General features: G+C 51.2%; 1 protein-coding gene across 1 annotated transcript in view; it reads left to right on the top strand.

The window, feature by feature from the left end:
- LOC144166984 (2-Hydroxyacid oxidase 1-like) overlaps nucleotides 1–25,019 on the top strand; it is a 93,051-nt gene that overhangs the window by 45,127 nt on the left and 22,905 nt on the right. The gene's annotated exons all lie outside the window — the stretch shown is intronic.

A 25,019-nucleotide genomic window follows, 5' to 3' on the forward strand; every position in this document is an offset into this window, starting at 1 on the left:
CCGGCCGCCAGCGTTCCGGTCTCTCTTCACACTCGGTGTTCTTCTTCGGCCCCTTCTGCCGCCATCGCTGGCCGTTTCCCATTGGCTGGTCGCCGGTGCAAGCTCGTGCCGTGGTCGCGAGCCTTCGGCGTCGTAGCCGGTGTCGATGACCTTCGCGCCGCGTGCCTTGCGTCTTCGTTGTTTTCGTCTTCTTTGGGCGTTTCTTTTATGTCGTTGCGATTTCTTCGCATGACCCATCCCCCCACTTAAGCATTTTTCACTGAAAAATGTTCACACCCCACGCACAGTTTAACAGCACTTCACAAAAATGTTCGCAGTCCACCAGTAGCAGAGCACACTAATACTTCATGAATTTAACATCGACGAAAACCTACTTCAACAACAGCACGAAGAGAGCACGTGGTTCATCAAGGACCCGAAAACAACGCATTGCCTATATTTACAAGAGCACGAACTAACTGGGAAAACACGGACAGGAATCAATCGACTGGTCAGGCTGGCGCAGTTTGTCCCGTTTTCTACAGTGACTACGGTGCCACCCCCTGCCTTTTCCATACACATTACTGGCCTGGTGGTGATTGGGTTCCTTCTCACTCTTACCGGCTGAAATCTTATATATGCATTCAAAGGAAGTGTGCAAACGCGGTGAGGTGTAGTTTTTATTCCCACTGGCCGATTCTTTGCGTGAACAACTGAGTTTTATCTTGGTTCTTTTTCTGCCCGACCGGTTTTTCTCTTGGTTCTCTTGTCTCGCAACTTACGCCAGCCGAAGTATCTCCTTCGGAGCTTATGGGGCCCGTGCTTGCTGCTCGACCCATGGACACTGTGAATTTAAATATGGGGCGGCGGAAAGTCCCTGTCTCTGATACGGACTTCTTTTGGTACAGTGCTCCGTTTTTGAGACGTGCTGTCCTGCAAACATGGTTTGAGGTCAACATTAACCTCGGCCAACCCTGAAAGGGTCAAGTGCAATGCCTCCGCTTGCGGACTAAGTGAAGTTACTTTGTCAGGTGAGGGAAGGGCCGCCTGGTGTTCCACAGTTACATCAAGTTCCCTGCGTTCATTGGCATCTCGTGCCACTTCAAGAGGGGGCGACAGTTGATCTGCACTAGAGCGCTGTGTTGAGAAAGCGTGTACTTTATCAAAGCTTTCCTCGCCATCCTTAGATTTACGGGGCTCTGTTAGCGAAGCCTCAAGCTCCGCGAGTCGTTGCCGCAGCTTCAAAGTTTCTTTTTCAATTTCGGCGCGCTCCTTTTCTATCTCGGCTAGCCTTTTGGCCGCCTCGATATCTAGAGCTATTTCCTCAGGCCAGAGCCTTTGCTCCTCGAGAGCCCACTCCGTCAGCTCGTCGCCGCTTAATCCCAATCGCTTCCCCAAATCAATTAGCTCTGCAAGTTCCATCTCGGGTGTTTAGGAGTAAACAAAAATGAACTATCCTTGTCCTGTCGCAGACGCCAATTATTGTCAGGTTCGGGACAATAATAACAAGAGAATGAAAAACTTCCGACGAGACTAAGTTTTATTGCTCCAAACCACCTAAAATGAACACAACAGAAACAGATACAGTGATGAGAGAATAACAAAAGATGAGCGTGGCTAACAATTGGCAAAACGTTACAGTCCAAACAAAAGTAGAGAAAGTACGTGGTTTGTCACCGAAAATGGTCCACCGCACCTCACTTCCCGGTAGCACAGTCAGGGCGTGACATCTCGTGGCTGGAGGTAGGGCAACGCGCTCCGAGCTCCCGTCGCTGAGGTGCCGACGCAGCTCTCTTGGAACGTCGCTGCCTTATGCCGATGTCCGACGAGACAACTTGCTTGCGGGAGAGGGCGTCAGGAGTTCCGTTGTGAAGGACCTCTTGGACGTGGTCCGGGTCAGGGCACCCGGCCGCCAGCGTTCCGGTCTCTCTTCACACTCGGCGTTCTTCTTCGGCCGCTTCTGCCGCCAGCTGCTGTCGCTGGCCGCTTCCCATTGGCTGGTGGCCGGCGCGAGCTCGTGCCATGGTCGCGAGCACTCTGCGCCGTAGCTGGTGTCCATCAACTTGGCGGAGCATTTTGCGCGTGTCGTCTGCTTCGGGCGTTTCTTGTGGTATTGGCCTTTCCTGTCATACGATTCCTTCGCATGACAGATGTCTTGCACACGCTGTGGGAGGCTTTGTCCTTAAAATGGGTGACTGGCAGCCAGGGAATGTACATGGCCGCCATGTACGTTATGTAAGTACGTCCATCACACCTCTTTTTAAATGGACCACTCCCAATCAACCATGATGGACCCCTTCCCAGATGGACCGCTTCCCTTCAAGCCTCTTCCCTTCTGCCGCCACGAAACATTTTTGTGGAGCGTGCGGGTCCATCATCCCCATACTGGCTACGGCTTCGCGCAATCTCGCCCTGGGCGCGATCGTCGATGGTACGTGGGCCTTGTCTGGCAGCCCCAGCCCCGTCGCGATGACAGCCCGACTGTTGTGAAAGAAGAAGTTCCCCGATTCCCGTGCATGCTGACACAGTCATCGTCATTATGTAGATAGAATTCATGGTTCCCTCTTCACGTCCCGGCCCTTTGTGTTCTGGTTGACCATAACATTGGTGCCGAGGGAACCGAACGGCCCATGAGAAGAGATCACAGCGGAAGCTCTCCGCGCGTGGTGGAATCTGGGTGAGCAAACTGAGAGCCGCATTTCACTTGAAAAAAATATGATGGCTGACGTGGAAAAAATTCCCTCGCACTTCCCCGAGGGGGAGAGTGTGTAAGTGCGAATGCACGGTTGTTGATTGCGCGATTACGGTGGATATCGTGATCTTGGAGTAGAGAGGAGGCGCCCAATACCCGCAGTCACTGAGCGGAGAGAGGAGGAGGAGAGTAGCGCCCGCCGTTACGGCGAGGGCTACACGAGCGCCCTCACGCGTCGGAATGCGGAGCGCCCGCTACGCGAGCGAGAGCTCTCCCGCCCGAAGTGGAGAGGAGGCGCCCAACACCCGCAGTGACTGAGCGGAGAGAGGAGGAGGAGAGTAGCGCGCGCGCATCTCCCCCCATTGCTAGGGAAGACGAGGAGGAAGACGAGGAGCGCGCGCACCCGCAGCTGTTGCTATGCGGACGACGGCGGCGGACGATTCAGGCTAGCTTAAAGGGACACTGAAGTGATATGTAAACATTGCGGGATTACTTGCGCAAATTGTAGTCCGGGGTCCCCAGGCCATGTTACGACCACTCTGGGCGCGTTTACGCGCTTTTATTTAGTAGAAAACTTAATTCGAAAATGCTGTCCTCCTCTCTTTACGCTCGCCCATTTTCTGCGGCGTTTTCGTGTGACGTCGAGAGGAGCCGAGCTCGCAATTGGCTGAGCTATCTGCACGGCTCCCCGGCCTTCAGACAGAGTCAGTCGGCCCAGCGTTTCGTCCGCCGGACGCCGACGGGTCGTCGCAATTCGTTCGCTCAGTTGAAACGAAGCCAGGGCCAGGACACGTTTGTGAATGGAAGAATGGGCCTTTCTTTACTTGGTTAGTTTGTACACTGTATCTAGCTCCAAGTCAAGATCGCTTCACACAAGCGCTGCGCAAACGCACATGCGACGCTTCGCTGACTGGTACGCCCGTAGGAAAATATAAGGCCTCTTGAAGGCGGGAGAAGAGTCAGCGAAGTCAATATAGGTACTAAGGAAATAAAATCAACTGATATTTTTACCGTACAGAGTAAAAATAGGGTGCGGGAAGCACTTTTTTGCGCTGGGCGAACAAGCACAGCGGTCAGCAGCACGACTACGCATCTGCGAACGCTTTTCCGTCTACGAAATGCAATTGCTAGACGTGAGCTATTGCGGAAACTCGGGGGACGCTTATTGCACGAGCACAATACAACAAATAGTCACCTAAGCTGCTTGAAATGCCAAAGCTAAATAAAAATGTAAACTTATTGTACAATATATACCTTATATTACCATGGTCGGCGGAGCCCGTCTCGTAGCCGAATTGTCTAAGGCTGCAGGTATGTCGCCGCTTAGTGTTTTGCAGGTCACGAGTTCGAGTCCCCGCGGGTACGTGCTTTTTTTTTTTTGTAAGTTAACTTTTTTGTTTTCTGACGATGTTTTCTACATTGAGTTCACCTTTGTTTGGGCCGCAACGTTCATGGCTCCACGAACTAGTTCACAGAACGCGCGCATGCTGGCACTGGCGCGCTAGCGAGTTCTCGTTGGCGTGCTGTCCATAAGCACCGACTGCTTGCGGGCAGTGGGCACAGGCCAGAATGAACAGACCCTTGGCCTGGTGGCCTGGTGCGAACACGCATTTTACGGTACAGGCATGAGTGAGGCAAGCTCCAAATAGGGCGGGGGGGGGGGGGGGGGGTAAGCGCATGACATTTGTGCGTCTGCGGGCACGCGGAGGGCGTCCATGCACTGCGTAGGCCTCGGCTAGTGAATGCTACGATTCCAAGCCGTCCTGGGAGGCTTATCTTTATGCATTTTTACAGCTGACAACATGGCAGAAGCGCGGTACGATGATTACTGAGTTATTGAGAATGCCCATCCAACAACGCACAGGTTGTGTTTTACAGAGCCGAAACCGAAACTTGTTTGGTTGCTCACCTTGGGCATCGTCCAATCACGGTCCCGCTCCTCCCAACGTCACAGCTTTAGTTGGTGCGGCCGCCGCAAACCGCGCATGGTAGTTTTTCTTCTTTGGCGCTTTGTAAAATAATTACCGATTTGTCAACCGGATAAATGATGAAAAGTGGGCTAATTTGAGCCAGTCTACGCAGTGCAAGCAAAAACGGGAGCTTGACAAATTCACTTCAGTGTCCCTTTAAGAAGTGCATTCGCACTTAAAAGACAGTTTATTGAAGGTCCGTTTTATCAGAGTCTCTACCGTAAAACGACAGGCACTCCGTGCATTAATACAGAAAATTCGAGATGAAGCTCATCCGCAGTTGACTGCCTCAGCACAGTTACCTAGCACTGAAAAGACTGCTTTACCGACACCAAGAACACGAAGCGAAACTGAAACGGTTAGACAAAAAGCTTGAGCCGTACGTAGCCCCGAATGTATCGAGGAAGAATATACCACAAGCTTTGAATGGGATACCAAAACCAGACTGCAATGCGCAGTAAACCAAGGAATCAAAACACAATCGCAGCCTACTGTAGTTGTATTATCCGGCATCGCCGACTCTTCCGTCGTAAAGGAGGCTGCGAAGGGACTGTTGGAACATCGAGCTCCACTTCATACAGTTCTGACGCCGCCCTATTTGGTCACACCCATCGCCAATAGAGACAGTTCAGGCGAAGCTTCCCCAGACCATCTTCGAACAGCGGAGCCCGAACCCAATTGTCAGCAGCACCTCTCGGAGAGAACGGCGAACGTCCCTGAACAATCGGAGTGTGAGCCACCTTCACCAGACCTCGGACTGAAGCAGCTCCCAAGGGATACAAAATGCGACGCGCTTCTGCCTGCACATACAACAAGCAAGGCAACCGCTTCGTCATCGTCATTCGTCATCGTCAGTGCGTCATCGTCATTCGTGGCGGCAAGTGATTCCTCACTGTATATTTCCATCGCATTGCCCAACCGCATCACAATCGTCATCTTGCCACGGCTTCGACCGGGACGGTCGCCCTCGCCCCGGGGTGATGTCACGGGACACATAGGCGGGCAATGTTCCATACTGCCCTTGCTCAAAACAAAAGACGACGAGGAAAACGGACTGGCTGTGTCCTTGCTCGGACTATCTTAGGGCCGCCATGTGCTATCGCGCTCACTATGAGCTACACCATAGAGAAAGAAATACTGGTAATAGTGGACACTCCCATAGAGCCCTGCGGCCGAATGACTGTACTGTAGTGTAGCGAACCGAGCGGCCGGGTAGCCAAACTACTAACCATACTTACGTTCACTTTCGGTTTCGGTTTCGCGGACACCGATTTTGGCGGGTAGTTTGAAGGACTGGAAAGCGCTGCTCACGGTGACGGGCATCGGTACGGTATTCGGACGCTTTCATGCAATAATTTGTGTTTATTTGAACATATCATTTTCAGGCTCAGTGCCCGCATGCTTTTACAAAAAAAAACCTTTTTCTGAAAATGTGAAATTGCAATTTACAGTACCATTCACACTTGGTTAAGAATTCTGTCGTGTGTTCACATGTTGCCAAGCCACATAAAAGAGACACATCATAAATGAAGAAATATTTATTGCATGGCACCAAACGGAACAACAAGTTCAAATTATCATCATTCTTTGCAAGACACATATAATAATAAACAGTGAGTAATACACAACAGATACAATACACAGTAGTGAAAGGAAAATACGCTTCCAGGAATGAAAAAAAAGCACAAGTAAAGGTATCACAACCACACAAAGGATTTTTTCTACACAATTAAAAATGCGGAAAACCCAGAAGACTCAGCCATCCACAGGTTTACTCGTATCTACGACACCCTCAGACTCCGTGCGCTGTTGCAGTCATACAAAAATATCAATCATAACATAATCTAGACACTGGGCTACTTGCCACTGTTTACAACCACTATCTCCGCAGATAATGTTTTTAGTCTGGCAATTTCTCCAGTTAGGATGTGAAAGAAGGGAAAAACTTCGGCTTTGATGGCCTCGCTTATTTGATGAACTCTAATGAGGTCTATTGCCTCGGGGCAACTTCAAATCAGTAGCAGTAATTGAACAGAAATCACATTTATGTGGAGATGCACATGCAAAAGGTTAAGAGGAAAAAAAATCAACTTCTTATTGGTTCCTTGCAAGGGTGCATTTTCCCAAGAAGCCGGGTTACCTTCCGAAAGCGTCGCCTTCCCAGTAAAGGCAAAGGGCCAGGCGGGGATATTTTAGGTACGTGCACGTAGTCAACCGACAGGTTCCAGGCTCGATTAAGGCACACAAATTCATGCCTTCCGCTGTCAATACGAACAGTCTAATATAAGAAACAGGGAAGGAGTATATGCTTCTCGTGTATGAGACAATGGTGGCACATTACAGAGTCCCATAAGCATTTGACAACGTAGGTCCCAACATGGTTCTTTTCATTTAGGCCAGTCCGACAACACGCAGCACGTACGGTGACAAACGACACTTAGCATGACCTCTTACCCTGGCAGTCTTCATAGTGCAAAAGGGTTTTTGTGGATGTACGGTTTTCACAATATTACAACTAGCAGCAACAACAATTTGCGAGTGGAGTTTGGAGACTGTATACGCTGTTGTTAGTGGTTTTAATGAGATGAGGCATGTCAGTGATAAAAAACAGTTTGTTCCTTCAGTCAACTGTAGTCTTTTCAGTGGTCACGCCTTATTGAGTGCCGAGACTCGCGTTAGATTTTAGGTGCTAATAGCAAGGCTCAATAGATGGAATACAGTTGCGGTATCCATCAGAAGCATCAATAAGGCAGCAAGAAGCATTGCAGGCAGTCATAAATACAACTTAATAACTCTGGGAGAACAGTTCGCACGGCCACTTTTGTGAGTCCTGTGAGGGCAGGATCAATGAAGTACTTACACCATGTTTGGTATGACGAATGCAGCTGGTTGGTTGGCTCTGTCTTGAGGGGACCTGTAGACCTGCACAGGTGATAGGTGATATAGTACACAAACTGCTTGCAATGACAGATGACCTGCGAATAGTCTGTAAATTTCACTGCAACTAGTACTCAAGTATTGCCTCCAGTGCATGCCACCTATTCAAAACACAAGTTCTCTTATTCTATTCAGCAATCATGCGGTAAAGCTATTAGCAACACTAAAAATATGGGTCTTTGTAATTTCGCAACACTGGTTAGGCACATTCTTAATGCCATTCAGCTATTGCTTGGGTTAACAAAAATGATAACGCTGCTCACATAGCCTGAATCCCTTTGTCTTTTTTTGTAAAATCAAGACGAAGAGCGAGAGCGAGCTCAACGTAATACAAAGCTTAAACAAACCTGTTGCCCCACGGGCTCGCGAAAGAAACGCATCCCGAGAACGGGCACCTGGCGAAAGTATATTTGGGCGCTATGTGGGCACCATGGCAAGCAGCAGTGAACGTCGTACTGAGTAGTACTGACCGCCAAAGGCCATGCCTTAAAAAGATATGACAAGAACACACACAGCTCCGACTGAATAGCTGCAATCTGCGCAATACGTGTTTAATGAAACTAGCCAAAATACGACTAGAGAAAAGAGAGCAAACGCTTGAAAAAACGGCAAGTGTGGAACAGTTCTATGCAATGCCTGCGATACCGGAATTGATATACGATGTAGAAAGAAGACCAAATTTGAAGGTTTCAATGCACTGCGCACTCACCCCGCCTCGAGCAAAGCTGTTATCTGCTGACGAAAGACTCGTTTTTACCGTACCTGACGCGCCAAAGCGAAGCGACGAGCGCGCGTTATCGGCGTCGGCGAGCGGGTTCGCTTTGTACGCAGGCAGCTTGGTATGTACCCATGTGTAAAACTTACGATGAGTGTACAGCTGCTAGTTATGCCCAGATAAGCCAAATTAACTCGGGTGCTAAGTAACTCGGGGGACGAATTGCAAAGCATGCTTTCCGCACTGGGCGAACAGAGCAGAACCGTGGGCCTGAAAATTAATATGCAGAAAACTAAAGTAATGATCAATAACCTCGGGTCAGTACAGCGGTTTGAGATAGGTGGCGAGGCAGTGGAAGTGGTAAGCGAATATATCTACTTAGGCCAAGTTGTGACCCCAGATCCCAACCATGAGGCAGAGATAATTAGAAGGATCAGAATGGGGTGGGGTGTATATGGCAGACATTCTCAGATAATGAATAGCAGACTACCATTGTCGCTGAAGAAGAAAGTGTATGAAGAAGAAAGTGTAAGAAAGCTGCATCTTACCGGTACTCACCTACGGGGCAGAAACTTGGAGGCTCACTAAGAGGGTTCAACTTAAATTGAGAACGACTCAGCGGGCAATGGAGCGGAAAATGATAGGTGTAACATTAAGGGATAAGAAGAGAGCGGAGTGGGTCAGGGAGCAAACTGGTGTTAAAGACATATTAGTAGAAATTAAGAAGAAGAAATGGACGTGGGCAGGGCATGTAATGCGAAGGCAAGATAACCGCTGGTCATTAAGGGTAACAGAGTGGATCCCTAGAGAAGGCAAGCGTTGCAGGGGGCGGCAGAAAGTTAGGTGGGCAGATGAGATCAAGAAGTTTGCGGGAATAAATTGGTCACAGTTGGCACAGGACCGAGGTAATTGGAGAATAATGGAAGAGGCCTTTGCCCTGCAGTGGGCGTAGATAGGCTGGTGATGATGATGATGATGATGATGATGATGAAGCCAAATTAATGCAGATACGGCTACTTCGCCGTGTACGTTAGCCCGGACGGCTTTGCAGTGCATCACGGCCATAATACATACTATCAGTAACAGTTGGCCAAGCTAGCAATGGCTAGCTCGTATAATACAACGCAGCCTGCGGCTCACGTAATTCAGTGCAGCGACAGCGCACAACGCCTGCTTCGCCTACGGACCGCCGGACGGACGGCCACTTCCGCAACTCACCGCCGTCGTTTGCGGCACGTAAACGCAACGTGCGACGACGGGCGCGTACCGCTGGCATCCCTCAGCGATAGATAAAACGGCACAACCAGCCTAAAATACCATTACGTCCGGCTAAAAAATTCCCCCGCATTTCCCCGAGGGGGAGAATGTGAAAGTGCGAATGCACGGTTGTCGGCCCGCTTGCGGCGCTTGCGCTCGGCCGCCGCAGCCCACCGCCTCGCCGCCTTCTCTTCCATCTCTTCCATCGGGTTTGTAGTATCACGTGTACACCACGCAGTTATCAAGCCGCTATAACGCCGCTGAGTCGCCAACGCACGCCGCTGACGACGTAGTTTGAATGCGTTAAATATATAAGGCGCGTCACTAACACTGATATCAGCGTCGCGTCCGTGGCTTGGTCGGTAGAGCGTCGCGCTGCGGCCGCAAAGTCCTCGGATCGAAACCTGGCGCCGGATGCTGTTTCTTTTTTAAATATAGAGGAGCACTGCGGACGCCGCCGCCGCCGGCGGTGGATGGTTTGGGGTCGCTTATAAAGTGCATTCGCACTTAAAAAAGGGTGTCTTACGCCTTTCCGGGGCGTTTCCAAAGTGCTTATCCTAAAGACGCAGCACTAGCTATGCCTGATTCCCTGAGGTTACGCAGTGCTCGCAGCGTTTGCAGTACAAGGAAACGTAAATATGATACGCCACACCAGCACTTTAAAAAAGAAAGTCTCACCTTTCGTTCAGGATGCAAAACCGATGTCGCAAAGAAAGCGCTAGGCGTTTCCTAATCAACAAACAGAGGTTAGCATGAGGCTGCAGAAACGCACGTGCAAAAGCTGCCGAAAGATCCAAATGGCGGCTTGCGCTTGCGGCTTGGCCAGGCTTGGCGCAAAGAAGCCACAAAAATTTACATTCACAGCCATTCAACTTATTACACAAATAAAAATGTGTAGTCTAATGTGTAACAAAATTTTAAAAGTATAATATTGTGTGTTAGCTTAATTTTAAATATATAGTTTTTTACCACTTGCGCCGACTGCCGGATGGTGCGCGAGTCAGGCCACTCGGCCGCGATAAGCCCGCGTGTCCACTCTTCTAATTTTTTATTTCTCTATGGCTACACCACGGGAGCATACGCGAGCCCGCGGCAGAGCGTGCTTCAAGCTTCGTTGCATATTTTGGAGTTATCGCGGATGGTTTGGCTGTTCCTGCGATAGCGCACCGCCTCCACTTTTTTTCACGCTCGCCCTGATTTTACTTTCTGGCTATATCAGCGTCGAAAATGATAACTACAGCCATGTCTTGACGCCCAAACATCGTGCTCGACAAGTCGAGCTTCACAAAGCAGGTGATATCTAGCCTTGCTCTTTTGTCGCCATTTTATTCAATGGGGAATTCCAGACTGACGTGCAGTGCACCCTATCGCGTGAAAGTGGCTACATGTAGCGCGCACTTTGAAACATTGACCCGTTCCTTCCTTTGCAAGAATGCTGAGTGACAAACACTGAGCGCCTGCGAATAGTTTAACTGTGCCAGAAGCAATGCCAAATAGCAGAGATGACGAGGAGGTCGAATAAAACCGTAAATCGTATCATCCAAGCTTATACGGATGAGAGAGAGAGAGAGAAAAAGTAAAGGAAAGGCAGGAATGTTAACCAGGCTACGGCCTAGTATGCTATCCTGCACGGGGGAAAGGGGAACAATGAGGAAAAAGAGGAAAATAGAAAAAGAAGGGGAAAGGTACGGACAGAGCGTGGAGGGGTGTGCCCAGCGGTAGGACACTATAGACAAAAAAGTTCAGACAGTTCGTAGAGAGTAGTCTTGCCCTACAGTCTTTTGTGCAATTCCGTCGTTTTGAGGAAACACAGGAGCGCTTTTGTCGCCTTGTCCGCAGACGACGGAGAAGGCCAGTGGCCCAGGATTGTCTCCTCAGAGAACGGGCGCCGGGAGTCTTTCGTAGAGTCGCAGAGAGCTGGCTGGGTTCGGATGAAAACCGTGGACAATCGCAGAGGACATGTCGTATGGTCTCTGGTGTGTCGCAGACTTCGCACGCCTCACTGGCTGTCATTCCAATCAAATAGGAGTAAGCATTTGTGAATGCGACTCCAAGCCAGAGGCGACAAAGAATGGTTGCATCAAATCGTGGGAGGCCTAATGGGAGGGGGCGCTGAAGATGGGGGTCCAGGGCATGGATACAAGCGCTCGTGAACTCTTGGGTGCTCCATTTCGATAGCGTGGTCTCCCGAGCAAGTTTTCGGAGAGTCCTAGCGGCGTCCGTCCTGGATAACGGAATAGATATGGTCTCCGTTTTTTGGTGTGCCAAGCGTGCGGCAGCGTCCGCACTTTCGTTTCCGACAATGCCGCAATGACTGGGAAGCCACTGAAAGGCAATGTCATGACCCGCTTGGGTGGCACGGTCGTACAGTAGTCTTATCTCGGCCAGCAGCTGTTCATGAGGTCCACGGCACAGGGCTGACTGGAGCGATTGAAGCGCACGTTTTGAGTCACAGAAGATCGTCCATCTTCGGCATGAAGTTTGTTCAACGGTATGAAGGGCACAACGGATGGCGGTAAGTTCTGCAGCGGTGGAAGTGGTAAGATGGGCTATTTTGAATTCTGTGGATATAGACATTCGTGGTATAACAGCGGCGCCGGCAGAACTAGATGTTGCTACGGAGCCATCGGTGTAAATATGGGTGCAGTCACTGTATCTCTCGTGTAAATAAATGAGACTTAGCTGCTGTACTGCCAGCGTTGGAAAATCTTACTAGTTTGTTAAGCCTGGGATACTGAGGCATGCTCGAGGCTGCGTCGTACACCAAAGTGGGAGTGGCGGCCTCATCGCAGGCGTGTAGTTGGATGGCATGCTGGTGATGTTGGAAGCTACAACCTTTGCGAAAGACGCATGGGGGCGTTTAGATGGTAGGCTAGCAAGGTGACGATCCGGCAGACTGGTTAGGTGCCTAATATGCGCCCTGAGTGTTTCAATTGTCACGTAAGTGGGTAAGGGGTGATCACGAGCCACAGCAATGGTTGCAGCTGTTGACGTGCACCGTGGTAGGCCAAGGCAAGTTCGGAGGGCCTGCGCTTGTATGCCTTGCAGTTGCTGAATATTGGTACGGCACGTACCCGAAAGTACAGGCAGGCTGTACCGTAGGGAGCCCAAGAATAGTGCGTCGTACAGCTGAAACATTGACTTCATAGATGCTCCCCACCTGCAGACAGCCTCTTCTTCAAAAAACGAACATGGGGGCCCCAAGAAAGGTCTCTGTCGACGACCACGCCGAGAAACTTGTGATGCTTCACATTAGATACCCTTTCGCCATTAAAGGGGTCCTAAAATACCTTCCGCCGATGCATGGATGTACATGTACCCAAATAAAGCAATGTATTTGCAATCTCCTCCCGCAAGAATTTTGTTAAAGCGATGAGTATTAGCTGAGAAATCGTAAATCAAAAACCGCGCATTATCATCGCTCCGCGTTTCCTCCTCCTTTCGACTTACTCTCCGCTGTTTGCGGCGCGCGAGCCTTGCCTCCCATGATGATGCGCTTTGCAGCGGTGACGTACTTCCGCTATTGCGCTGCTCAGACTGTCGTCTGCTACGGGCAAGCTTTGTTGACACCATGAATCCCGCACTCCGCTCAAGGCTGGAAAAGCGAACGACAAATCTGGCCGCATGTACGCGGCGGCCTGGCCTTGCCCTTTCGCGGTGTACGTTGCTGGCGGCACATGACTTTTTATCGGCGGCGAACTCGCAGCCGCATGGGGAGGGTCGTGCGCTCGTTCCCTTGATGCACCGCGCACTGTTTATCCAAAAAGCGCCGTATCAGATGTGGCCCCGCTGGTGCCGGGTCTTATTTTGCGGCGGTGGTAATTCCTGCCGGCGGCATGTGAAAAAGTCATACTAAACCGATACAGAAACCGTGCACAAAACGCTTCAATCATGTGACCAGTTCAGCTTGGGGCGACGCGTGGTGGAGAGCGGCAACGTTGGCAAAACATGCTCCGCCACGGCTCTGAGCTTTCTAGCGCTGGAGCGAGCGCCATTTCTTTGACAATCTCGAGCATCGGTTGCCTTGGCAACAAGGCACAAACCGCTCTAGAAGTCAGTTACGGTTTCGTGATCCCGGTTCAGCTCGGGGCCCCACCTCGCGGCATGTGGGCACTGCAGGCGTACGCGGCATGTGGGCACTGCAGGGAAGTGCGAGATGCGTTTGGCATTACAGGAGGCGATGGTGTGTGTGTTGTGGACGCCTTTGTTTCGCGATGAAATGCGACGTTGTGCTTCTGCGGGTGGATAGTGCTTCCCATGGTCTGGATTATATTTCTCGAGCGACGTACGACTCAACCTCGTATGGGGTATGTGCAGTGTGCGTGGCTAAAAGACATCGGCTTGTGCGCCACAGTTAAAGGGACACTGAAGTGAATTTGTCAAGCACCCGTTTTTGCTTGCACTGCGTAGACTGGCTCAAATTAGCACACTTTTCATCGTTTATCCGGTTGACAAATCGGTAATTATTTTACAAAGCGCGAAAGAAGAAAAACTATCATGCGCGGTTCGCGGCGGCCGCACCAACTAAAGCTGTGACGTTAGGAGGAGCCGCACCGTGATTGGACGATGCCCAAGGTGAGCAACCAAACAAGTTTCGGTTTCGGTTTCGGTTCTGTAAAACACAAGCGGTGGCGTTGTTGCATGGGCATGCTCAATAACTCAGTAATCATCGTACCGCGCTTCTACCACGTTGTCAGCTGTAAAAATGCATAAAGATAAGCCTCCCAGGACGGCTTGGAATCGTAGCATTCACTAGCCGAGGCCTACGCAGTGCATGGACGCCCTCCGCGTACCCGCAGACGCCCAAATGTCATGCGCGTTTCCCCCATATTTGGAGCTTGCCTCACTCATGCCTATACCGTAAAAAGCGTGTTCGCACCAGGCCAAGGGTCTGTTCATTCTGGCCTGTGCCCACTGCCCGCAAGCAGTCGGTGCTTATGGCAACAGCACGCCAACGAGAACTCGCTAGCGCGCCAGTGCCAGCCTGCGCGCGTTCTGTGAACTAGTTCGTGGAGCCATGAACGTTGCGGCCCAAAAAAAGGTGAACTCAATGTAGAAAACATTGGCAGAAAACGAAAAAGTTAACTCACAAAAAAAGAAAAGCACGTACCCGCGGGGACTCGAACTCGTGGCTTGCAAAACACTTGCGGCAACATACCTAGCGCCTCAGAGCACTCGGCTACGGAACGGGCTCTTCTGTTCTTTGTAATATAAGGTATATATTGTACAACAAGTTTACACTTTTATTTAGTTTTGGCATTTCAAGCAGCTTAGGTGACTATTTGTTGTATTGCGCTCGTGCAGTAAGCGTCCCCCGAGTTTCCACAATAGCTCAGGTCTAGCAATTGCATTTCGTAGACGGAAAAGCGTTCGCAGATGCGTAGTCGTGCTACTGACCGCTGTGCTTGTTCGCCCAGCGCAATAAAGTGCTTCCCGCACCCTATTTTTACGCTGTACGGTAAAAATATCAGTTGATTTTATTTCCTTAGTACCTATATTGACTTCGCTGACTCTTCTCCCGCCTTCAAGAGGCCTTATATTTTCCTACTGGCGTACCAGTCAGAGAAGCGTCGCATGTGCGCTTGTGCAGCGCTTGTGTCAAGCGACCTTGACTTGGAGCTAGATACAGTGTACAAACTAACCAAGTAAAGAAAGGCCCATTCTTCCATTCACAAACGTGTCCTGGCTTCGTTTTAACTGAGCGAACGAATTGCGACGACCCGTCGGCGGCCGGCGGACGGAACGCTGGGCCGACTGACTCTGTCTGAAAGGCCGGGGAGCCGTGCAGTAGCGCCTAGCGCAGCCAATTGCGAGCTCGGCTCCTCTCGACGTCACACGAAAACGCCGCAGAAAATGGGCGAGCGTAAAGAGAGGAGGAACGCATTTTCGAATTAATTTTTCTACTAAATAAAATCGCGTAAACGCGCCCAGAGTGGTCGTAACATGGCCTGGGGACTCCGGACTACAATTTGCGCAAGTAATCCCGCAATGTTTACATATCACTTCAGTGTCCCTTTAAGTGACTTGCTGTTCGTCCCCGCAAACCGCGCGTGAGGTGAGTACCGAATTTACGACGGGCAGGAGGCAACCCATCCTCTGTCAATCGTGGTTCAGACTTTCAACGCATGTTGTGACGTTGTGTTCGTTAGAAACGCATCTCTGGATTGTTTTGAAGTTGAATAAAATGTATGCGTCAAACCCGGGCATACGGCTCAGGGCGTTCTCTGCGATTGCACGAAAGAAGTGCCACGGGGCTTCAACGTTTTCTTTATGGAACGTACTCAGGTAACAGAATATCCATGTCGTGTTATGGCCGTGTTGCATTCAATACAAACGGTTAAGCGTTTGTTTTACACTTGTTTCGTTTGTCGTAAAATGCCCAAGCACTTCGGCACTCCGCTGGCAGATCAGCCGGCGAGCCGACGCTGAGAAGACGACTGATCTCTTTGCCGGAAGTGCGTGAAAAAGCCGCCCAATAGCAGGATGTCTCGCTCATGACGAACATCTGGGAATCGATGATGTAGACATGTGAAGATGGCGGCGTCCAAAAACACGAAGGGAAGGGTGAGAAAAAAACGACAAACTTTGCAACAAAAGTGTGAGCTTTCCGCTGTGCGTAAAAGAGTAATACTTGGCACAGAGGACGTTGACGACCCAATCTAACGGTTGCGCTAGTTCGTTTAGTGTGCTCAAAACGCCTTTCAGGGCCCCTGTAACTGTCAAAGGGTATGCGTACATAGGCTTCCGTGAGAACGCCAGCACTGCGCATTTGCTGGAAGACACTTCCAACCCTTGCTTTTGCAAATAGGTGTTTGTCAAATCTGCAGCCTTTTGCAGGCGCGCGCGCACGTGCCGTCGAGTCACTCCATCTGCCCAGATGCAAATATCATCCGCGTAAATCGACAGATGAGCTGTTCTTGGGAGGGAGCTTGCGAGGCCGATGAGAGTCAGGTTGAACAACGTGGGGCTCAAGACGCCTCCCTGGGGGACACCGCGTTGGGTGTAGAGTATTGACGTTGGGCCATCTTGAGTCATTACAAAGAATGACCTCCCCGAGAGGTAACTTCGCACCCACTGGTAGACGCGGCCAACAAGCCCCACTGCTTGCAGCGTTTTAAGAATGGCATCATGCTCCACGTTGTCATGCGCCCCTTTCACGTCCAGAAACAGTGCAGCGCATATGCGCTTGATGCGTCTCTGCTGCTGCACAAAGGTCACCAGGTCGATAACGCAGTCCATAGAAGAACGGCCACGACGGAAACCAGCCATGACTCTAGGGTAGACGTTGTAGTGTTCCAGGAACCACTCCAGGCGTGCAAGGATAACTCGCTCCATAAGCTTGCCAACGCAACTGGCAAGTGCAATGGGTCGGGATGCCGCCGGGTCCAGCAGAGATTTTCCATGTTTCAGGAGCGGAACAAGGTGGCTAGACCTCCATTTTTCAGGGACTATGCCATCACGCCATAGGTCGTTGATGTATTTCAAAAGGGCGTGCCGGGCGCCATTGCCAAGGTGACAGATGGCAGCATAGGTGGCTCCAGCTGGCCCAGGCGATGACGATCAGGTGCAGAGAGCCAATGCCGCCTCGAGCTCTTCCATTAAAAACGGCACGTCCATTCGAGAATCCCGCGAAGCGGGAATGTCAGTGGCAAGTGATGAACTAGCAGGGCGTGTTCCACTGGCGATCCGAACGCAGTAGTCCTCTGCTACTTCAAGCTCCCCGCGTTTCTGGTGAAGCGCCAGAGCCTTGAATGGGGAGCGCTGTTGCACGGAGGTCATTAGCCCTCGCACAGCGCACTCAACGAAGATGGAGTGTTTATGTTAGTGAGTAACGTGCGGATGGCATTCATGAGGGACCTCAAGACCGCTACGACTTGCATATCTAGGCCTGAAGCCGGGGCGGGAGATCGCATGACTGTCTTCTGCCCTGAGCGTTGGGGCTCAGTCGGAGGTACAATCGGTGGCAGTTGGGGCCACGTGTCAACTGACGAGGGTTGAAACTCCTTCCGATGCCTGCTAGGCGACTCCTGCTGGACCGGGGGTGGCGGAGGCGGCGGAAGCGGGCGCCGCGGTGGTAGTGGTGGGGGAAGTATTTGTTGCACTGGTGGAGGATCCGCTTGCATAGAGGCGTTGGGTGGAAAATGGTCAGGCTTTCTTGAAGGCCACCGGCGTCGAGATCGGTGGCGCGGCCGCTGTCGTACCGTCGCAGCAGCCTCCTTGTGCGTGGAGTGATCCCTCACCATCTGTTTCAAGACAGCGACCTCCCTCTTCATGCGTGGGCACTTCTTCGATGAGGCACCATGAGGTCCCTCACAGTTGGCTCACTTCAGGGTGCCTTCACTGCAGTCGCTAGCCTTGTGCGGCCCAGCACATTTGGAACATACAGTGGCGCTCCCACAGACAGCAGCGACATGGCCAATCTTCATGCACTTGTGGCACTGGAGGGGTTATGGCAGATATGGTCGGACAGGGTGACGGAAATGTCCCACCTTAACATGGGCAAAAAGGCTGTCGCCCTTGAAAACTATCTTCAGGCACCTGGACGTACCAATGCGGCTCACGCGTCGGATGACAATACCTTCATGTGCAGGTTTGATTAGTATTGGCGGGTCCTTCTCGGGGATAGACGCATCGACGTCATAAATGACGCCTACCATCGTGTCTCTATACGGAGTGCCATTAGCTCGCACCTTTATGTCTTGCAGTGACGTAATCTTCCGCAAGACCTCCAGCGCACTCCGGTGCTCCACGTCGATAGCAAAGATATTTCGCCGGGAATTAATCCTGGCGCCTTTGACTTCTCCAGGTACAGCGGCCACGAGGAACGCGGAGACTGCCTGTTTGTTCAGCATCCTCAAGTTATTTGTCTTGGCCTCTGGCACGAACAGTATAGTGTGCACAGGGTGTCTAGGCACGGGCTTCACTGTCGAGGTGCTCGACCGCGAAGATGCCGTGAGGAGCCTTCTTTTCGCCTTTTTCCCAAGGTACACTTGAAAGCCATCGTCGGAATCACCGTCGCTGGGCGCTGAGTACAGCTCAGTGTCCTCGGTGTCCGTGTCCGTTGGGAGGCCGGCGCGCTTTCTGTAGGCGGCGCCTGCCGGTGGATCGACGTCGCACGGCTCCTCCGGGGGATCCCCGTCCATCACAGCTCAGAAAAAAGCGTTGTACCGCGGGTTGAGAGCAAAAAATACCACAAATTGTCGCAGACGAAAGAACCAGCGTCCTACAGAAGAGTCACTTCGGATGAAGGCCGCATCAGCGACACTCCTCATAGACGGCACCATAGAGACAATATACTGACTCTAGAGGGAAAGCGCGCCGTACGACAAACAGTGCCAGACATGATACAACGATTTCAAGGTTGCTAGCTGAGCTTTTGCTTACTAAAAATGGCGAAAGCGATGGGTTGTAATCTGGCAACGTGCTACTGTGGCGTTTTCGCTTCCGGCTAGCAAAGCATGCCGGGATTAATTGTAACATAGCGGACCGCTAGCCAGGCGGATTTTGTGTAGGCGGCGTCGACAGCATTGCGTAGTTTATCTTATGTGGGTAGGTATCCGACGTGCTTTCGGTTTAGCGTGGGACTTATGTGTACTGAGACTATTTGAGCACGATGTGGCAACGCTCACTCAACACTTGCGCGCAAGCTCGAATGCGACTGATCGCATGCGCGAGGACGCCAAGTACTCACCTGATTCGTACTGGGGCGCACAGAAAAATGAATCTCCGTCATGACCTCCGTACATTTTCGTGCTGTGCCGCTTTATTTGTCATTCCGTGACATTTTGCAAGTCGCTCAATGCTTTTCAAACGAAGTGAACTGTGGCTTTATGTAAAACCTTTATTGACACACAAAAAAAACGTTATCGCATGGGCCAACGCTGATATTGCCCGTGAGTCGCGGCCCTTTGAAGCACAGGAACGAAAGGGCGCGGTCGATCACAGGCCAACGGAGTGGCATAATGCATGCCAAGGGAATAAGCGAAATACAGTCAGCGGCTTGTCCCGTTTCCCTTTCTGTCTGTATTCGTCAAGTTCTAGCTGCTTTGCGCCACTTCAAAGGGAAAGCTTGCGGGACTGAATGGGAAGTATTGAATGGGCAGTAATTTGCCGCACAGAGCGCGCAAGGAGAGAACATTGACTTATTGACTTATTGTGACTGATTAAAAAAGAAACCGCATTTCGTTCTACCTTCATTTTTCCTTCTACCTTCAGGAACGTTTGGGCGAAAGTTCGAAGCACGGAGAGCTGTAAGAAGTTCCTTCAATAAAACAACCTTAACCGAACGATTATAAAAGCTCCTTTTATTTTTCTTCCAACGGGAACGATCGCTGGCTGCAACTCCGTAGCCTGTAGTGAACTTGCGGTAGTCAAGGTCGATGGGAATCGCTGTTCCGGCGTCAGTTCAGGGGCAATGAATACATATGGGGATTAACGTGAAGAAACGAATGACAGCCTCGCAAGCGCCCGGGGAGGCACTTGCTCAGCGCGTGCATCCGAGTTATACCAGTTGTACACGTTTTGCACGCACGCAGATCTGAGCTGGAGACTGCACACACACACACTGCGCAAGTCAGGCGCAAGGGCCTCGCCACTTGCTAGCACAAATAAAGAAAATCGAAACCAAAACTGAACTACGCACTTAATCTTTGTTCGCTAATTAGAGCTTAATTACACGAAAAGTTTTTTATAGAGCTTGTTGCAATTACTGAAGCAACAATTTGTAACGATTTTGCTTCAGTTGTTTGTTTTAGTTAAATAATTATGGAACACCTTTTCAGAGGGCTGAATACAATTGATCTGGCAACCATGGAAATTGTATCATGTCAGCGCCCACGATTCGTACGGTCTCGGACATGTCTCGGAGCTCGCTTTACCCCCCTGGACGGCACCCTCGCGCAACGTCTGGTGCTCAGGGCGTCGCTTTCCTCGACGCCGCCAAGGCAAGCCCCTTCAGCTCTGCCAAACAGATCCGTGTGGCCGCTGGTGTGTCTGCAAGTGTGTCGAGAATAAAACGACGGCTAGCGGACGGTGAAATCAAGAGCCACGTTGCGGCCCAGCGGCCGCGCCTCTGCGTGTCAAGCGAGACGGCGCGGCTTAACTTTGCGGGGGAACACGTCTCCTGGACCACGGACAATTGGAAAACGGCTTTTCTCCGATGAGTCTAGGTTAACAACACGGTGAGACGAAAAGCAACGCGTGTGACGCCCTGTAAACGCCCGCAGCGGCCCCCTCTACGTCCAAGAAGTGGCATCGAGCGGCTGCACTGCTGTCAATGTTTGGGGTGCTATATCCCGAGATGGGCTTCGCGTTCTGCACCGCATTGAGAGACCGCTGACATCGGCAAAGTATTGCGACATCTTTGATTATGTCATGATTCCTTGTGCGTTGGACGGCCCTTTCCCTGACGGGGACGTCCTGATCGAACAAGACCTGTCACCTGTCCTGTCACCAACAAATCCTGTCACCTGCAGAGGTTGTTGAGAATTAAGCTGCTCAACATGCAAGGGGAGCGGTGCCTCAGGTGGGTCGCCAAAGGGGCAGACCTTAACATCATTGAGCCCGTTAGGGGCAGAATAAAGGTCAGTCTATGCAAAAGAGGATTGCACAGTTCATCCGCTGATGAGCTATGGAGTGCTGTAGAAGAAGAATGGACGCACATCAACAATGAGCAGTTTCATTGAGAATCTGTACGTGTCACTCCCGTCGAGAATGCAGCACGTGATTGCCGTGCAAGGGGCCATGACCCGCCACTAAAAGGCGTAGCGACCGCTCCATCTGCTTTCCTCTCTCGATACTTGAGTTCTTGCCCTTTAATATTATCAGCACCCAAGCACCTTCGGGTCAGCAGCAGCAGGCCAGCATTCGGTCCGCCAGCCAAGCAGCATCGAATAACTTGCCGAAATAGCAGAATTTCCCATCTAGTTGCTTCTAGTGTTGCGTATGCAATGTTAATTTCATTTTGTTTTATTTTTTCGCACAATTTTCTTTTTCTTTTTTATGCATTATTCCTATAATTAGATTGACTATGGCATATTCACTCTGTTATTTGCTTTGTATTCCATTAAGAAATATTACAATTCTCCTGTTATTTTTCTGTTAGTTTTGACGGCGACCAATTCTTTTTTTACCAATAGTTTTTCTTTGACGGCTTTTCTTCGCTATTTCACGCTATATTTACGTTGATATTACACAAAAGTAAAGGAAACAAAACAGCAGCGCAGCTTTCGTTTTCATTTAAATATCGGAAGGGGTTTTTTGGTCCGAGCCGTATTTTGTTGTCTTTTGATGATCACAGAATCTTGTGGAAAGCCAGGTATATTTAATATTCGAGAGCACTGCACACGATCTCACGTTGACGTATCCATGAAAACCGCTTCGTGCCTCTCCCTTTGCGAGGCGAATTGACTGGAGATTGGTACATACCTTGGCGTCGCCCTTTTGGGTCGCTCGCTACCCACCGGAGCAAGACACTGCAGCAAGACCACACGCGATAATTTTTTAAGTGCGAATGCACTTTATAAGCGACCCCAAACCTTTCACCGCCGGCGGCGGCGGCGGCGTCCGCAGTCCTCCTCTCCCTAGCAACGGCGTGGAGCGGAGAGGAGCGTCGGTAGCAACGGCGCGGTGACGTCACTTCACCACGTGACCGCGCTCGCTCCGCCTCCTCGCCGTGGCTGCGCGGGTGCGCGCCGCTCCCCGCACCGCTCCTCGCGCCGTGACGTCATTTTATGACGTCACAGCGCGCCTCCTCTCCCCAGCAGCTGCCGCGCGCCTCTCTCTCCACCGTGACGTCACACTCTCTCCTCTCCCCCTCGCTCGGCTGCAGCTGCCGTGCGCCGCTGTCCCTCTCCCCTAGCGCTCGCCTCCTCTCTCAGCCACCTGGCTCGGCGCGCTCGGCGCGGCGTACCCCCCTATATATGCAGCGATAAACTGCCAGACCTCCGTGGGTCGGCTCGCGCGCGCTCACGGGCGAATGCCAACGCATTTTAACTTTACTCCCCCTCATAGCATCACCCCGTGCATTCGCACTTAACCATGTTCACCCTCGGGGAAATGCTTGGGAGTTTTTTCAGCAATGCCCTTTGCTTGCGAGGTGTCAATCCTCCTATTCATTTGGCGCTTCTGGGCCTGGTGAGAAACGAAAACAGCTCAGCTGTTTGTCGAGCCGCTGCACAGCGGAATGCAATGCCGGTCGTCCTTGCTGTAGTTGCTACAGCCCATAAGGAACTGCTCGTTGGGCATGTAGTGCACGTTGAAAGTATAGCTCACGCGAGAACAGCGTACCAGAAGCGGCCTCGGACAGTAAGAATCGCGGCCAACTACGTTTTAACGGGCCCCTCCTTTCCAGGGTCAACGGGACCCTGGGAAGGAGTGGCGGCACGGGACTGTTCAAAGAGTGTCTCCATCCTGTACGGTGGTGCTGGCATCGAGGCACCCTAATTCTGGACGCACAATCCGTGCCGTCATGACAACGCAAAACATTTCCACAGCATATGCTTTGGGATTCGTAGTGTTTGTTTTGTTACCAGCGCATAGCGGCGCCCGGTTAAGTTATCCTGTGCTTCCAGTGATGCGGCCGTTGACTTCTTGTGTCGTGACTTGTAAGGCCGCGCCTTACAAGTCACGTATAGTATAGGGAGAGAGGGAGAGGGCGTCCCCTTGCCTTCACTAACCTAGACCATGTTATTGATTTAATTCGATGGTTCTCTAAGAGTGTTCCAAGATAAATGAATGCCGAGAAAACACCGCCATATTCAATTTACCGGCGCTCGAATGCGCATGCCATATTTCCTGTATGCCGCTTTGTTTTCTTGTTTTTTTTTTTTTTGCGGAGCATAAGTTCGTTTCAATGGACATTAATTTCCACAACCACCTTGCTTCGTTCTTCAATGCCTGACAATACCTATTATAATCACGGGAACTAACCTTGCGTTGGACACAGTATTGCCTTGTTCGTCTGCTACTCCTGCTGACCGCCCACGCCAGTTGGCCCGCACACGCCTTCCCAGACACGCCGAAAACCCGCTGCGACAAGTGACGCCGGCAGTGTCCCAGGCATCCTTGCGCTCCTCTGATCGCCATGTTATCACATGAGCCTCTCGCGAAAGCGGTGGTGCTGCTGCGCCATGCCCATACAAGATTTTGCGCCGAGGGACAGACCTGGCGTAAGAAATTGCTCCTCTCCAGTCTCCCTCCACTCGGCTGACTCGAGGCAGACTGGAGCGGGGCAATGTCAATCGCCGACAGGTATCGTTCACGTTGCCACGGTCTGAAGGGGGTGGGGGGGGGAGGCGTACATGTGAAGTGGGTGGAGCTCCACATGTGAGGAGGGTGGAGATCTGATCGCACCTGGCCTGTTCAACTGACCAACACGTCAGCCTTGTTAGCCACGGATTTTTGCCGCTACTGCTTGTGTACTTGTATACGCAGTCAGTACAGTTTGTGATCCCATTTTTTTTATGTTTGATGATGTGTTTTAGACTAAACTCCGCAGTTCAAATTCGTTACCGTCACTTTTGTTTCGTTGCGTTTCGCACATCAAGTTTTCTTCACCACGAAATGTTGATTGCCCAGTCCTGTCCCGATACCTTGGTTAGTATTGTGGGGATCGCTAGATAAATGCGTATTGGGTTAGAGCCTTTATGAGATAAATTATTCATCACTAAGGACTATTCGTCACTAAGGCTTCTTGGTTCATGTCAACAATTCACAGCGCAGACACACGACCATGGAGGAAAGAATACTCAGGAGAGGTCCCTAGCATCCCAATGCATTGCGAAAAGTGTGGAGGAAGTGACGTCAATTTTCTTGAGCCCATGGACAATGTTGCTTACTTGTTTACAACTGCGGCGGCCGAATTTTGGCGAATAGAACGGACAAATTTTTAAGGCGCTTGGTATGTGGCTGGCTCGCTACGCTTGCAAACCAGCGAAGTCGCTACGACAAACGTTTTTAGATTAGGCCAGTTTGAAAACTCCGCCGTCGGAGGCGGCCTTAACTCGTACCCCGGCCGCAGCGGCGCTTACGTCGCGTCGAGATCGGCGGAGCAAGCCCCTGCCGCCGCCGGCGACCTGTCGGGAAAATCCCCTTCGCTCAGCGTTGGCGAGAGCCACAGTTCGTTCTTTGCTCACTTTGCGTTTCTTCGTTGTGAAGTGAAGTGAAATTTATCGCTGCTGAGACGTAGCGCGCAAAGGCCGCAGTGCTGTACGACCCCAAACAATGCTCCCGTCGTCTGCGTTCGCCATCCCGCCAGCCTGTTGCTATGACGACGACAAACGCTACTTTGCCAGGCTTAAGAGCTGAAAAATCGTCCTTCTATCTCAAAAACGAATGCCGTTTTGCGATTGAAACTTTGGGTGAGGGTTAGAATGGGCAAATTGAAGGCGAAATCAACAAATCAAAGCTGTTTTCGCTTCGAAGCAGGAGGGCAGGGCGACGACATGTTAGTCCAATCGAACCGGAGACA

This window comes from Haemaphysalis longicornis, unplaced genomic scaffold (assembly GCF_048455015.1).
Source record: "Haemaphysalis longicornis isolate Haplotype H1 unplaced genomic scaffold, Haemaphysalis longicornis Haplotype H1 scaffold_2, whole genome shotgun sequence".
NCBI lineage: Eukaryota > Metazoa > Arthropoda > Arachnida > Ixodida > Ixodidae > Haemaphysalis > Haemaphysalis longicornis.